Source organism: Peromyscus leucopus, chromosome 17 (genome assembly GCF_004664715.2).
Source record: "Peromyscus leucopus breed LL Stock chromosome 17, UCI_PerLeu_2.1, whole genome shotgun sequence".
Taxonomy (NCBI): domain Eukaryota; kingdom Metazoa; phylum Chordata; class Mammalia; order Rodentia; family Cricetidae; genus Peromyscus; species Peromyscus leucopus.
Genome location: NC_051077.1, coordinates 31,289,345 through 31,305,535, shown reverse-complemented (window position 1 = coordinate 31,305,535; position 16,191 = coordinate 31,289,345). Strand labels below are relative to the sequence as shown.

The 16,191-nt window shown below is 42.0% G+C and overlaps 1 protein-coding gene across 2 annotated transcripts in view; it reads right to left on the bottom strand.

The window, feature by feature from the left end:
* Irf2 (interferon regulatory factor 2) overlaps positions 1–16,191 on the bottom strand; it is a 106,924-nt gene that overhangs the window by 88,899 nt on the left and 1,834 nt on the right. The window lies entirely within an intron of this gene.

Below are 16,191 nucleotides of genomic sequence, written 5' to 3'. Positions count from 1 at the left end.
CATTCATCAGCAACTTAATTGCCCAAAGCGCATCTTATCAACATTTAACAACAGCTCATTTGGAAGGTTCGATTTCTAGGCCATATTTTAATGTCATCTGGAACCTACCAAGAGAATGACTTGATCTAACAGCTGAACATCCAAGAAATAAACAATTTAAAATCAGGCACAGAATTTAAATAGAGATTTCTCATCATGAAAAGACATTCTACCTCATTCTAATTACTAAGGAACTGGAAATCAAAGATCATAATGAGGAATCCCTCACATTCATTAGGATTAATTAAAAAAAGAAGTACAAATAGCCCCCCCCAAAAAAGTCACAAACGTTGATAGAGGTGTAAAGTCCATGGAACTGGTGTGCATTGCTGGCAGGAGCATTAAAAAATGGTACAGCATCTGTGTAAAACAGTTCGGTGGTTCCTAGGACCTAACATTCGAGCCTTTTCATTGATGATAAAGGGCAAACTCATCTCTTCTGCAATGCTTCTCGGCTGAAGTTAGAGAGTCATTGTCAGGGTTTGGGAAGGCTGGGATGTCAGAAAGAGGAGTGCATGCGGGCTGGAGGACATCACATCTGTGCCTGTTTCCCTCACACTGCCCAGCTTCTGTGGGACCACCTGGGGCTAGGGAAGTGCAGGCCAGCTTTGGAGGGAAGCAGCAGTCAGTGATACTGAACTACCCAGAGCTGCAGCGTTGCAGGCAAGCCTTGGAGCAGCCGTCTGCAGTTGGCTGGAAACCTGCAGGGACACATAGAGTCTAGGGACACAAGATCAAGTGATGACGTTTAGTAGGAAATGTTTATCTTGGGTGTACACTTGGAACTTCTAGGCCCATGGTCCTGGTAGTTGGGGGGCCAGAGTCCCAAGACCAGGGGAGAAAGAGAGATCCCACTCTCAGGAATAGGCAGGTAGGGACACTTAGGCTGTTTATTGACAGGATTACTTCTCTGGAGTCTGCAGTACTTATCTGGAATCTGTTTGACCTATGACAGGTAGATACAAGTCGTGATTTCCTGAAGTTTGCAAGATTTTTTTTTTAAAGTTCACAAAATAAATAAATAAATAAAAGTTTTAGACATAGCAGCATTACTACTGTTTGTGATCTGGAGTGAAATCCACACCGTAGAAAAAGCAGTAGACTCACACCCTCGAGTCACAGCAAAAGCTATGGTTTGGGGTTAAAAGTCTGAACATTCTTTCCACTGTTCAGAGGGCTGGATAGATAGATCAGACAGAGATGTATTCAGTACAATGGGAAGCACGTGTAAGTCTATACTTAGCAGATGACAAAAGAAATTTACAAGTTTGAGCTGGTGACTGTGATATTGTAGTCAGTGGTTTAACGGAGCTATATTAATAGTGAATCTGAACTCTGTGGGTGAGTGTTAAAACTCTGAACTTTGGAAGTCTTAGTAAAACAATAGCATAGGGAGAGGGGAAGAGATCTGATACATTTCTCATTTTTCCTTGTACCTTAAATCACTTCCTTAGACCTTTACAACTTGCATTTACACACCTTAAAACGGTTTCTTAGACCCTCACACATCCTCAGACCTTTAAAACTTGCATTTATATACCTTAAATTACTTTCTTAGACCCTCACGATTTGTATAAACTTCAAACCTCTTCTTTCAAGTATTTACCATGAGACACAGGTGGTTGAGTGCTGAGAACAGTCACTTTAAATAAAGAAATACTAAAAATGTTACATTGAAACGAGTTTTGTGAGTTTATCTTCTCCTGTGTGAAGTCTTCCAGCAAGATACATTGTGTCTGTGTCTGCCTCTTTCAACAGGAGCCCTAGTAGCTCTAGAAAAGCCTGATTTTACATAGGAAATCAACTGACCAGGCAGCTGCAGCCTTCCAGGAGGAGCGGGTTTTCTTGCTGTTGTTAAACTGATAAAGCTAGTTAGTGGACAACACCATCAGAGATCTGAGAAGGATAAATTATAGCAAAATAAAAAACACATAATCAGAGATCTGAGAAGGATAAATTGTAGCAAGAAGTATCATCCAAACAGTCTATGTATCAATTAAAATGAGAGAGATTTACCAGCTACTCCCGACTCCTAGATGGTCTTGTGGAGGGCAGAGGCTGGGCTTCTGCTGTCGTAGAGGACAGCATGAGGCTGCCAGACCCAGATAATCTGAGAGATTTTCCTGTGGAAGAGGAACTTGGGAAAACTGGCCTACATTGTCAAGGCAGAGTAGAACAGTCAATCCAACAGTGTCCATAGCTTAGGCAGGGCCCTGACAGTGGGAAAGGCATGGGGCAGGTCTTGCCCAGTAGTTAGCATTATCACAATCCTGGTGGAGTCATCCATGGCCCTTCATGTTCTTTAGAGACCTTTGAGTCACCACTAGGAACTAGCATCTCTGTCTATCATGGGAAGCTTTTTTTATTAAACACTTTAAAAGTCATGTTCAGCATATGTCTGAAGAGTTTAAGGACCACTATCTATTAAGTGTACCTGATTTTAAACAAACCTTGTTTCTAGTTACTTGTTTTAGGCTTAACCTTGAAAACATATACAGTAAACTAAATAAAGCTTGTCACTGTAATGAATTATATTTGTACTTAGCATGACTATGAGCATAGTTCTGGGCACATTTAAGAATTTGATCATTTATAAGGTGACTGAGCATTAACTTGCATGTCTTAATTGTCTTTAACAGTTTACATCAAGTTAGTAGCTTTTATAAAATTAGGATTTTATAGTTTTATCCCTAGTGAGCTTGAGCCTTAAAATTTAAGTTGAAAATTAAATTGAAGATCCTTAAGCATCAAAATAGAACTTTAAACCATAAATCCAGTTTCACAGAAACTGGGAACTTTACTAGACCAAATATATAGTTCACATAGAGACTAGAAACTTTATTTTTCTGATCCATTCACAATGCACCATTACAGACTATCACAGCTTCTCGTATGGCTCACTTTATCCACACAGCTAAAACTTAACATAGTCAGCCAAGACAAAGAGGCTAGACATAGACCCTTAAGTCAACTACTGTTAACCTGAGTAGACCTTAGGAATTCCTAAAGCCTAATTTATCAAATACCTTATTTATCAAGCACATGTTGTTCCTTATGTAAAACTCTTTAGAAGTCTGGTGTTGAGCAGTTAGTAAAGACATAAGGAGTTAGACATGCACCTCTAAGTCAGTTTCTGTTAAGCTGAGTAGATCTTTATAACCGTAGGAATTTATGATTATATGAAAATCCATCCTAATCCAGGACATTTTGGAGACCTGCTGTTTTCTCCAGAGGGCTCAGTCGGACTAAGAAGTTTTATAAGGGTTGCCTTAGTTGATTTATGCCACATGGTGAAGTTACATTGCATACACTCTTTTAACCTTAGTAAAGATGGCTGCCAGCCACATGGCTGCTTCCACTCTGATGAGGTTATCAGCCAAGATGGAGGCCAGCCACATGGCTGCTATTTAAAAACATCAATTTTCCTAGTAGATCTATTTTTTTATACAAGAGTTGAATCCAAGTTACATATACAGTACATTCTAAATAGGAGTTGAATCACATATACACTAAGTTGTAGCAAATTAAGATTACCTATGTATAGCTTTTTAACTATAAGCCTTTTGCTATAGGTTTTAAGCTAAATTTTGTTACAGATTTTTTGAACCAAGCCCAACAAATTTACAAATCCTAAACTAGTTTATAGCCTAGTCTTAAGAGGCTTTTTGAGAGCAGAGAGCAAAGAAATCGCAGAGATAAAAGTTTTTTTTTTAAGAGTGGAAAGTTGAAAAACCATAGTGGTAAGAGACTTAGAAGTGTAGAGCAGAGAAAGTTCAAATATAAGAAATTTAGGGATCATTTGTTTGTGCAGTAGCAGGAATTGTTGCCTGATGAGAGAATCTGCAAATCAACCGTGCCAATATTTGGCCATTGACTGAGCTGTCCTGAGGCCAAGTCATTTGCAGTAAGATAGTGAATGATGCTTTAAGAAAGTCTCTGAGCCTGTGGAGGAAGAGAGAAAGGGCCATAAGAAGGCCCAGGAGGGCCTAAGGAAGCAGAGGGACTCCCAGGAGGGAGCTGAGAGACAGAAGGGACAGGGTCACAGGAGGGCCATCTGAGGGAAGATGCCAGTATCTCAGAGGCCCAGAAGGGCTTAAGGAAGCTGTAGGACTGTAGCTCCTAAGGGGAGGCAAGGAAGCGCCAAGAAAGTGCTGAGAACAAGGGTTAAGTGTTGTGGTGACAAGAATCTCAATTCAGGGTGTCCCCAAGCCGACTAAGAGGCTTGTCAGAGAGAAATGTCCCAAATGACAGAGGAGAGGCCCCCCCTTTCCATGTGACAGAGGCCAAGCAGGGCTGAAGGAGCTTTCTGACACCAGTGTGGCTTTTGTAGTCATACTAACCAATCAGGCAGTTCTGGGGTGACATCCAGTAGAGGAGGAAAGATGAGTGGTTAGAGCAGGTAGAGGAGAAAACACCTGAAGAGGTGGACTGGGGGAGGCTTTTGGGAAAGGGAGGGTTCCAATGGAGGGAGAGGAGTACATGTCTTCGTAGAGAGATGCCCATGAGAGCTCAGTGGACCAGAGAAATGGAGAGATGCCCAGGTAGAAATACCTCACACAGATAACGTTTCACAGCAACGTTCACAGCAGCATTGCTCATGAGAGCCAACAGGTAATTGCAACTCAGTGTCCACCGACAGGTGAATGGATTAACAACATCCGGGGACATCTTCCAGTCTTGAAAGGAGATGGACCGTGACACAGGTCACAGCAAGGACGAACACAGAAACCGCGCTGGTGAGTGCAGTATGCCAGACACAGAAAAAAGCAAGTGTGGCGCGCGTCCGCTACCATGAAGAGTCAAGTTCGCTGAGAAAGCAGAACGGTGGTGTCCAGGCGCTGCGAAAAATGAAGTGCCTGTTAACTATGAGGAGAGTTTCTGGTTGCGATGGTTTGCTTGCTTGTTCGTTTTTAATTCGGGAAATGGTTAGGGGTGACGGTTGCACAACATCGTAAATGAACTTAATGCCACCGAACTGTCCACTTAAAGATCACTGGAAAGGTAAGTTTGCTGACTTAAATTTTGCGACAGCAAAGAGTGACAAGTCATTTATTTATGAATTCACCTCTTGCTGACACCGCCTTCCTCGCTCTTCTCTGATGAACAGTAATCGTTTTTAACATAGGTGAGTTGAAGGAGTCACTATAGACACGCACACAAAGAGAGCGAGAGAGGGAGAGAGGAGAGAGAGAGAGAGAAGCATTTTGTGAATTCACTAAAGGCTAGTTTCCCTTCACGGCAATGTTCTCTCAGCCCAGATGAGAAGGAAGCCCCACTAATCCCTCCAAGAGGTAGGGTTCTCCTGGCGCAAGCCTTCAGGGAGAGATTCAGGAAGAAGCGCTTCCTCGGGGGTCAGTGGCTGCATCCACCCTCAGGGAAAGGGAAGTACCAAGTGTAGACAGCTACCAGCCTCCTTCTCTTAAGTTTCCTCGGAGAAGGCAGGCCCCTGACAGGACCTCTGCAGGCCACAGCTACGCAGGGAAGTATCATGGGAAAGCACTCGCGATATCAGAACAGCCTATGGTTGGTAGGTTTTACAATCTACCAACAATCTGGTTTCTAAAACAGTGAGATATATATACACTTGATCAAAAGGCTGCCCCATGCTCACTGTGGCTTCCCTGACAAGATGAGATAGCTGTGATGTGGCCTTGGACTCATAGATAATCTCTGGTGGCTGCTAAAACCATTGGGTTTTTTTTGGGTTTTTTTGTTTTGTTTTGTTTTGTTTTTCAGTGGTGTGGTTGCTGGATCCTGCTACAGACGACTGTGGCTCCTCAGTGTGGGAATGGAGGTACCTAGCTAGTCAAACCCAACCTCCCTACTCAGCACTGTGTCATTTACCCAAGTACATGACTCTGTGCATGATCAAAACAGTTGATTCTCTCTGCCAGGGACCTTCCTCAATCCCATCTACCAACTGCAAATGTGCTGACTTTCAAGAAATACAAAATCAACCAATTAAACAGTATTTTTTTTTTTGATACTCGAAATCTGCCTGTCCCCAGCAATTCCTCTCCTCTAATGTTTTCTTGCCATTCCAAATGCACACATCATCAGCACAACATACCCTGAAGTGGAAGATGTGGTCCATCTACTGTTCCTACTGGGGGCCTCCTTTACCGGCTCCCCAAACTTCTACCTTCATTCTACAGTGGACAGAAGAAAGGGGGAGCCTCAACATGGCTGCAGGTACCAGCTTGCCCCGCACCACTGGGCACATGCCTTTGGAATAACAGCCTCAATTCTACCTTTCCTATTAAAGCTTTTCCTTCCTACTTAAGAGGCCCTTAAGTTGAAAGTTGAGACCAACTGTGCATGGAAGCTAAATTCTCCCATATGAGAAAAACCCCAATACCCCCAAAGAAACACTCATTATAGACTTGCCTTCTGGATTATTATTTTAAAGCGAGATTATATTTTTTTTTCTGTTCTTCTGTCAGTTGCAAATCCCTAAACCAACTGGCATTCACTTAAAACTAATCTGCTGTGTTTTTAGTGAAGAGAATAATCGGGCAAGTTCAGCCCCACTGAACAGCTGGGAATTTTGTTGCTGAAGGTTTGGGTTTAGTCTTTATTTTCCTAGCTGCTGGGCCCTGCTAACAGGATTCCAGGAAGGTCACATTTAATCTTGCAGCGACAGGCTACCTAAGCATTTCTTAGGTTGGCCTCAGTAAAAATAAATTGCCTGAGCTCTGGAGACAGGCCTGGTGCCTGTAGACAGCCCAAACAATTAGAGCCAAAGGGAACCAATGGAGGCAGTGGTAAAACACAACACTTGATTCCAAAACAATTTCACTGCGCAGGTTAAAGGCTGGCCGGAAGCGTCTGTTAATAACAATAACCAGGGTAGAGCTATTTAATCCACACGGAAAGCAGCAGGTCTTGGTAGCCCATCTCCAGTTTACCACCAAATAGATTTATATTCATAAAACGGCGTAAATAACACCACTGGGAATGACATGTCAGGTTCTTTCAAAAGTCTTAGTATGAAAGAGAAAAGTGGAGCCATTTTTCATCTTATGGGTTGAACCTCTTATACAGAGTGACAAGGCCCCCTTGCTAAGTGACAAGACTCCGTGCCTGTGTGCTAAATACACATACCAATAGGTTTCTAACACAAAGGAGATCTGGGCCGTTCCTCCCGAGCTCAAGTTCGGCTTTCTGAGCTAACCTTTGCTTTAAACGGGAAATCAAAGCAACAAATATTTATCTAGTTCTTATGAGTATCAAGTACCCAGGAGTAATGCAGAGAAACACATGATCCTGGCTCTCAAATAACATGGCACGGAGGTGAGAGAAATGAAAAAAAAAGTCCAAATAACCAAAGCTTTTCACAACACACCCAGAGGCCCACAAACACTCAGGTATACACACACACACACACACACACACACACACACACACACACACACACACAACTTACGGCCATGGGAACAGGATGTGCTGTGTGATGCTTCTGTGGGCATTCAGAATTTTATTTAGTGTCTTCGGCTGAAGAAATCAAGTCAGGCTTTACCTACTTCCCTTTCGTCCTTTTAGGTTCCATTCCTTGTACTAAAACTGTCCCGAGACCTCTCCCTCCTCTGTGGGTGTGTGTGTGTGTGTGTGTGTGTGTGTGTGTGTGTGTAACATTCAGCATCGCTCCCCTGGTACAGTCCACCCTTTTTTGATACAGGGCCTGTCACTGGCAGTGATCCTCCTGTCTTTAAAGATTTGCTATTAAAAAGTAATGTAAAATAACATCTTTGCAATCATGGTGCTGAAATGATAACATTTGGGAAGTAATGGGTTAAACAAATTTTATTATTTCATCTGTTTCTTTTACTTTTCTAATATAGACACTAAAAAGAAGACATAAGCACATGGGTCATGTTGTACTTGTACTGGATAGTGTCCCCTCATTAACTGCCCCCCACTTTGGTTTTGTCCTCCAGTCTTTGGACTAGTAGTTAATACACCCAACCTAAGTTTCAGCACAGTGATAAAAATGGGGACTGTATTCATAACTGGAGTGAAACTGTTCTAATATTTCATCAGATAAAAAAAAATGGACACGTGGAGTCTTCTTCCATGGTGAAAAATCAGAGATCACAGTGTGACTAAGGCTTCCTAAGTGACTCTCCCAAAGATTTGCCAAGTGGGTATAGAGGAAACCTAACACCCTTGGATTGTTTAGGACTCCCGGAAACTGCCCTAGCCTCCTGAGACAAGAGAACAGATCTGGTATGAAGTCAACAGGGAAGGTATAGAATGTAAAGACAGGGCATGCTCACTTGCATATACCCTGAGACATAGATTTGTAGCCATTTGTCTAAATTAACTGCTCTTATCTGATAGGAAAAAACCCTTATCTCTTCAACAGGATCAAATAATACAGCCTGGTCCAGACCTCTTACTTAATTTGGGTCCCCAGTTGCTAAAGCTAAGAAGAGCCTGTCTGCCTAAGCATGTGTACTACAGAAAGGATAAGAGACAGAGCCTGGAGGACATCCCTAGTCCCTAAGAGTCATATATCTTAGAAGAAGCCTGAATCCTTTCCTCTCCATCACAACGGAGCCAAAGTTTGGAGCTCTCTCTGTGTGTCTCTGTCTCTCTCTGTCTCTGTCTCTCTGTCTCTCTCTCTCTGTCTTTCTCTCTCTCTCCCTCTCTCTCATCCTCCCTCCCTCCCTTTTCCTCCCTCTAGGAAAGGGAGAGGGACAGTTTCTCCACAGAGTGAAATGCCCCCACCATGATCCATCAGGTTCTAGGGGTGGGGGACCAATACTGCAATGACCTTCTTATTGACTGGCTTGTAAATACCAGTAATTCTTGTCTCCTTCTCAAGTACTGTGTGTTTCTAAGGTATTTACAATCATAAAAGGCAGAATTGTCAAGTGGGATAACATCTTAGACCGTTATTAGCTCTTGGCACAGTGAGGCAATGGTGCCTCCCAGCATCAGCTAGGAGAGCCCCAATTCTTAGCCTGGATCTGCACAAGGAAGCAGACTGAGATGGAGAATGGACACTAGGTCAATGGGTAGCATCCTCCCCAGCAACATTCAACTGAGTCAAACTCACTGAGATCCACTGGCCTCTGCCTCTCAAGTGCTGGAATTCAAGGCAAGCACCAAAACCGCCTGGCCCAATTTCCTTTTCCTAATCTCCCACTTGCTAGAGTTGGGTCAATGGGGACACATGAGCATTGTCTTGAGAACATTTCTTTAGTTATGAGAGTAACTACAGTTGATTCAAACTTAAACATACGAAGTGTCTCAAGGAGTATAAAAAAGTTCAAATATACCCTACAATCAAACCATTTTCTTCCAGCATCTTTTAGCATTGCATAAACAAAATACACACGATATTAAAATTAAGAGTGGGGGTCACAATCTAATATCCTTTTCTCCCACCCCCAGCATGTGATAAATATTTCTCCTTGTTAAATGCTATCCAGAAGTATGAATTTTAAGAACTATCTACTTTCCAGATGTGCCCATAATTTACATGTGTTTTTCTTGTTGACTATTCAAATGGCTCCAAGTTTCTAGATAGTGAAATTCAATTCAATAAACAACCTTACACATAACCTCCAGTCACCTCAAGGAAGTAGGTTCCTAGAAGCAACATTACCGTGGCAGACCGTTTAACTCTTGTTAGACTGAGGTCGGATTGTTTTGAAGCAAAATCTCATTATGTATCCAAGTTAGCCTTGAGCTCACTACGTAGCCCAAGACCACCTCAACTTTGCAGCAATCCCCCTGCCTCAGTCTCCCTGGTGTTAGGACGGCAAGCATTCACCACTGTGACTGCCTGGCTGGGACACTTAGCATTCTTAACACTGCGAGCATATATCACCAAGTTCAACTCCAGAAAACCCCTCCCAGTGTAAGCCTCAGCGACATGACGTCACATGAGGTTTCCCAACAGCGGGTAGGTGACCTGTGGTCCCTACCTCCCTATGGAGCTCACAGTTCAGTCTCCACCTGTTCTGGAAGAAAGCACAGTACTGGCCATTCTGTTTTCCTGTTTCCGTACATACCGCTCGTGAGCTCACAAGAGTAAAACCCAATCAAAGAAGAGCAACATGCGGAAGGCGGTGGATGGCCTGTGAGAGCTGCCTAGTACTTCGGATTCGCTGTGCTGCCTCCCATCTCCTGGGAGGCGGGGACAGAGAAAGTTGAGGGGCCTTACAGTGTGCGGTCTCAGTTCTTCAGTTCTCAAAACTTCAACATCAGCACCTCAAAGGTGACTTCAACCATGCCCAAGTGACAGTTGCCTGTAAGTCCATGTTCAGTTGCATAAAAGTAGCTGCTCCCTGGCAGTTTCCTGTCACATTCTGTCTCCCATGGGGTTAAAGGTTAAACCCCAAAGACAACAGTAGAGGCCGCTTCAGCATTTCAACTTGCCCTTGAGTAAGCACTAACTACCTGACTCTCCTTCCTTAACTCCACAGTGTAGTTGACACCTTGCAATGAAAGGAATTTCCTGGAATTTAACTTCATGGGATAGGCTTGACGTATTTAAAATGTTAAACCTGGAGCCTACGAGACTGCTCAGTGTTTAAAAGTACTTGATGGTCTTCCAGAGAACCCAGGTTCAGTTCCCAGGATCTACACGGAGACACACAACCATCTGTAACTCCAGTTCCAGGGCATCTGCCACCCCTGTCTGGCCTCTACAGGCATCAGGCATGCACACGGTACACAGACATCCATGCAGACAAAACACACATACATATGGAATAAAAATAAACATTAACCATTCAAGCCAGATGCGGCCGTACATAGACAGAATGTCTACCTGCCTAACTGCCTCTTCTTTCTCTTCCAGTACCAAGAACCCACAATTTAGCTTTCTCCTTATTCTCTCCAGTTCCCCACTTGCTACATCCTCCCCAGATCCACCTGGCCACCCTCCCAACACCATGTTTAGGTGTTAGGACATTCTCTTCTCACCACTGTTCTTTCCTTTTTCTTCAAGAAATCTAGGATAAGGAGAAGAAAATTAAAAATAGCTGATATTGCCTGAAATAAAGTAATCTGTATGCAGCTCCTTCTCATTCACAACATCAACCAAACGAAATGAGGAGTGAGTCAAAGATTTGACACTCACAGGGCAAGACAGCATCTTCTACCTACAAAAGGACTCTTTGGGTTATCTCTACACCTGACAGGCATAAGGTCACTAAGGACCAATTAAGTTGTACGTTCACTACTTTCCTTTGGTTGTCCAAAGTGTGGGCATCCGATGCTGTTACACAGATAGCAGTAGATTGATAAGTACATTTGGAAATAAATTATTTAGAAAAATGGCATGCTCAAAAATAAGTTTGTTTAATGAAAACTGGACAGGCTTTTATCACACGAAATTCTAAATTAAGATCTCTGTCCAACTACATTGGTTATGCTCTTGGGGTTTAAAAAAAATGCTTAGGAAGTCCCCACCCCCAAAAGCCTCTTGTTTCTCCGATGTGTCTCCACATCTCTCTTTGCTCAACTCTAGTTCTTTCTGGCTTATCTGAGCTAATAAAAGGGAGTATAAACCATAAGAGAAACAAAACAAGACAGGAAAAAGAACCCACCATAACTATGATCTTCCTGCCCAAGGAGACCACACCACACAACACTGTCTTCCTTGACTCCTTATAATGGAAAGGTCAGAGTGGGACAACCATGATGTGAATTCCATTTTTGGTATGATGACTAAGGTCAATATGGACAGCACCAATACAGGTGAGCCCTATTCAAAGCAATGTGTAAAATGTAGAAGCAAGTGGTTTTTGCTTGCTATTTGCTGAGCATAATCTCTGAGCCAAGGCCAAAACCAAAGACTCACCCTGGGAAGAGATCCTTGAATAGTGAGTGGTTCTGTACCTTTGCCCTGGCCACACAATTGAGGAAGGCTGGACTAAAGGACTTGGCACACTCTAGGGAACAAGAGGTTCATAATGATGGAGAGAAGAGATATGTTATATACTGTAATATTTTATAATACTATGGATTATAGCCAATCTCCAGTCTAAAGGATTTAGACTTGAAGATTGTAGCCAGTCTCAAATCTGAAGAATTCTGAATAGTCTCTAAATGTTCCTTTCTCTTGGTCATTTAATAATAAACAAATGTACTTCCTGGTCCCCTAAGGATTACAGAACTATCTAACCACACTTTATGGAAATTAAGGTCCCAAAAGGGGAAGTTACTAAAGAATGAATAAAAGAGATAAAAGTCAACTCCAAGGTGTAGGGTGTAACTTAATGACAGAGCACTTACTTAACACGCTCATGGCTCTGGGTTCAATTCAGGGCACATACACTTACGTGTGTGTGTGTGTGTGTGTGTGTGTGTGTGTGTGTGTGTATTGATTTGAAATAAATCAATTTATGTTTATATTATATATGAAGACAGCTTGAAACTAAGTAATTTATATACATATGCTATTTATTTGTATGTATATAAAGTGTGTGTGTGTGTGTGTATGTGTGTGTGTGTGTGTGTGTTTGTGTGTGTGTCTGTAGTGAATTCTAAGCTTCTGAGTCCATTCACCTTCCTCTACACAAAAGCTTGTACATGGCCAGTTGTCCACAAACATTTGATAAGTGAATGAGTTTGTGTGTTACTACATTCAACTAACTATTCTTTTAAAGTAATGATATGAGTTTCCTGGATCCACAGCAGAATTTGAAGTTCTGAGGGAAACTGTCAGCCGGTTCCAGTACCTCATGACTGTTACCTTAACACAGATCTGTCCAGAATGCCAACACACTGGGTTTCCCTATGTTTGGACAGAAGGACATTTACCAGATTTGATGAGAATATCTTTTTCAAGTTGACCAGGAGTTCACCTGAAAAGAAGTCAGATGAAGGCTTCCTAAATGAACACAACTTGTTTCAGAGAATCTATCCTAAGATGAATCTTGTAAGGGGTGAAACCAATTTAAAGAACTCCCTGACAGTCAAAGGCTGGCACTCATAAGCCTGCTGCTTGCTCTTAATTCGGAGAAAGCCCAGGGAACCTTCATGACATGGCCACAGCTGGGTGTCAGCTGCCTGGGGCGTGTATTTTTCTGGGTAGTATTTTCTTCCATATTTTATTTTCAAATAATAACTTCGGGTTTAAATCTTATACCTATACATAATCTTCGGGGGGGGGTGGTAATCAAAGCTTGATCAAACCTCTTAGCTACCTACAATCTCTACCAGCTAACACACCCCCTCAGGTCAGCCAGTTATACATTAAGCTGATATTCCTAATTAAATATTAATCCATGCAAACTAAAGAGCAGGGCATGAATGAAGCAGGGAGAGGTAGAAAGGCCTGCTCATCTCTGTCCCCTATTCAGGAAGGAACATGAAGTGCTATTCAGATGAACAGAGTTGGCTTTATTATTAACACTTCTTGTCATTTCATAGAAATGTATCTGTGTACATGATTACTTATTTTACATATATTATAAGTAAATACTATTGATGCTTATTTTCACCTGTCATGGCATATTATTTTTACATATGTGGTGTTGATCACTCCAGCAGTCTGTAAATCCCAGTCAACCAAGACCCTTTAACGACAATGCATAAAATATAGACTAGTGCTAAGCCATATCTGTAGGAGCAATAACTTAATGAGTCTGAAACAGTGGTGAAAAGAATTCAGCCCAAAGCACCGTGCAGCCTGTGCGCTGTATCTATTATAAGAAGGGAAAACATGTTGTCTTTCATACTCAGATCCTAACCTATAATAGATATGTACCCAGCTGTAAGTGTGTGCATCATATATTATTTGGAAAAGAGATCAAGAAAGGGTAATATTAGGTGACGAGGAAGGACAGAATGTAGGCGAAGGGAACCATGAGTCATAAAAGAGGAAATAAAGCTAATGTTTTCGTAGTTTCAACCCTGTTATGGGTTTTCATTTTAGTGGTAGATAAGTGCGTACAAATGAAATTAACAGTGAAGTATAAACCCCCAAGTGAAGCTCCATGACTTCAGAAAGGTCATTCTAACTTGTATAGAAAAGTATTTGTTTGAGTGGCTATCTTAATCTATTTGTATGTTTTTATAAGTGTGAGCCCATTACAATAAAGAGATTTTATTAATGTATAAATAAACAGAGAAAACACTCATCCAAAATCAGTTGTCCCCATATCATCTGGTTTCCATGGTTATCACTTAACTCTTCTCCTAGCGCGCGCGCACACACACACACACACACACACACACACACACACAATTAATTCACATAATATTTCACTGTTAAATATTTTCTTGACATTTTACAAATAATAGTTGCCCAATATTTAATCATTTGCCATTATTTTATATACCCTCAGAAGTATCCTCCTAATTGTGATTCCCCACTTTTATTTTAAAGACAGGGTCTTGGTATGCATCTGAACTTGAACTCACAATCCGCCTGCTTCTGCCTCCCTAATGCTGGGATTAGAAGTATGTGCCAGGACACTCACCTCCCTATATATTTTTTAACCTTAACAGTAATCTAATAGAACTGAGAAAGTTAATGTGTGATACATTTGTGGGTTGCTAAAATTTACCCAATGCTCTTTCATACACAGTATCACAATTGTTCCCCAAAGCAGCCCTGTAGGTACACTATATTATTACTTTTCTTAGCCTAACCCCCACCACCACAAGGTAATTACTGTATTTATTTTTGGTTGTTGTCCACTCACAGCTAGAATGCAACCTTTGTAGAACCTAAGGAGGCTACCCTTCTTGCTTCCAGATGAATCCACATAGCCTACCACTGGATCTGGTAGCTCATGTCCCACAGATATTTGTCCCACAAATGTATAAATAAGTTTTCTCTTGATTACTTTAAGCCTGTTTGGGGGAGGGCAGATAAGGGACCTGTGATGTGATACCCCATGCACAGTTCGGTAGTCTTTTTGCAATTTTAAAAAAATGAAGTGAAAACGTTGGAAATAAAATACAGCTTTTACTAAATAACGCAGAGAATAAATGGCAGTGTCCTTGGACATGTGAGGAAATCAACGTATATCAAATGCTGAATATCCAAACTTTTAAGTATCCCACTCCTAGATTTAAATAGCTTTCACTAGCTCTGGTATATTAAATATTTGTTTAATGAAGTATTTCAGGAGGTGGGGTAAGAGAAAAGAGTGATCATAGTTCACAGAGCTGTCAGGACTTTGTGGCAATTCCTCTTTTGCCTTAATTTGCTTCCAAACCCTCTTTATATACATATAAGATGATATTTTTACAGGTAAGTGAGTCTGAAACATGTGGAACTCTTCTTAACTTCTGAAGGTCAACAGGAAAAAAAAAGACAACTCGTAGAGAATGAAATATGTTTAATTTTAAAAAGCAGTAACAAATTATAACAGGCAAGACCTCTCAGACCTAAGCGCAGGCCAAAATCTAACTTCTTACACAAGCAAGGCTGTAAATTCTAATCATTCACCAATTACAGCGAAATTCTGGACTTTGCCCGTCAATCAATAGATGTTCCAAAGTTACCCCTTAGAAGAGATGCCAGCTCAAGTTCTAAATATTCCATTTGCTTGAATCTGCCTTGGAAAAGAAAAATTCCAAGACTGTTTCTATTTTTGTGACACCCCCCTCCACACCCCAACATAAAAAGAATGAGAATTGAGAAAATCATAGAACCCAGAACTTGTGCGAGTGAGCAAGTTAAACGGGGCGACCTCTGGGGCCCTGCCCTGACCAGGCAGTGTACATCTGTCTACCCTACCATCCAGTCATCCTCCTTCTGTAAACAGTGGGCTAACAGACCCGTCCCTGCACCTGCCCTTAAGCACCAGAAGCACAGGCTGCTAACTTCAAATGTTACTTGCAGTCAGTCGCTGTAAAAGAACTAATAAATGACTTCAGGCTTGACGACAACCTCAGTAATTCCTGAAAATGCACAACAGGAAATGTAACTATCCTCCACCCTCCGGAGCCATTCATCAAGAGCAGCCAGGAGGGAGTCCCGGCCACAGGGAGGCCAGTGGCAGAAAGCTAACCCCAGCACCACTTCGCCTCCCTGGCACAGACACAACCAAGGACAAGGAGTGCCCACACTGGTGGGGAGGGGGGGAGGGAAGGAGGAACATGTCCCCAAGTTTCAAACACAGGGGGGTTAAGAAGGACTTCAAACCAGCCAGCAGACGAGTGACAACCTCCACTGCC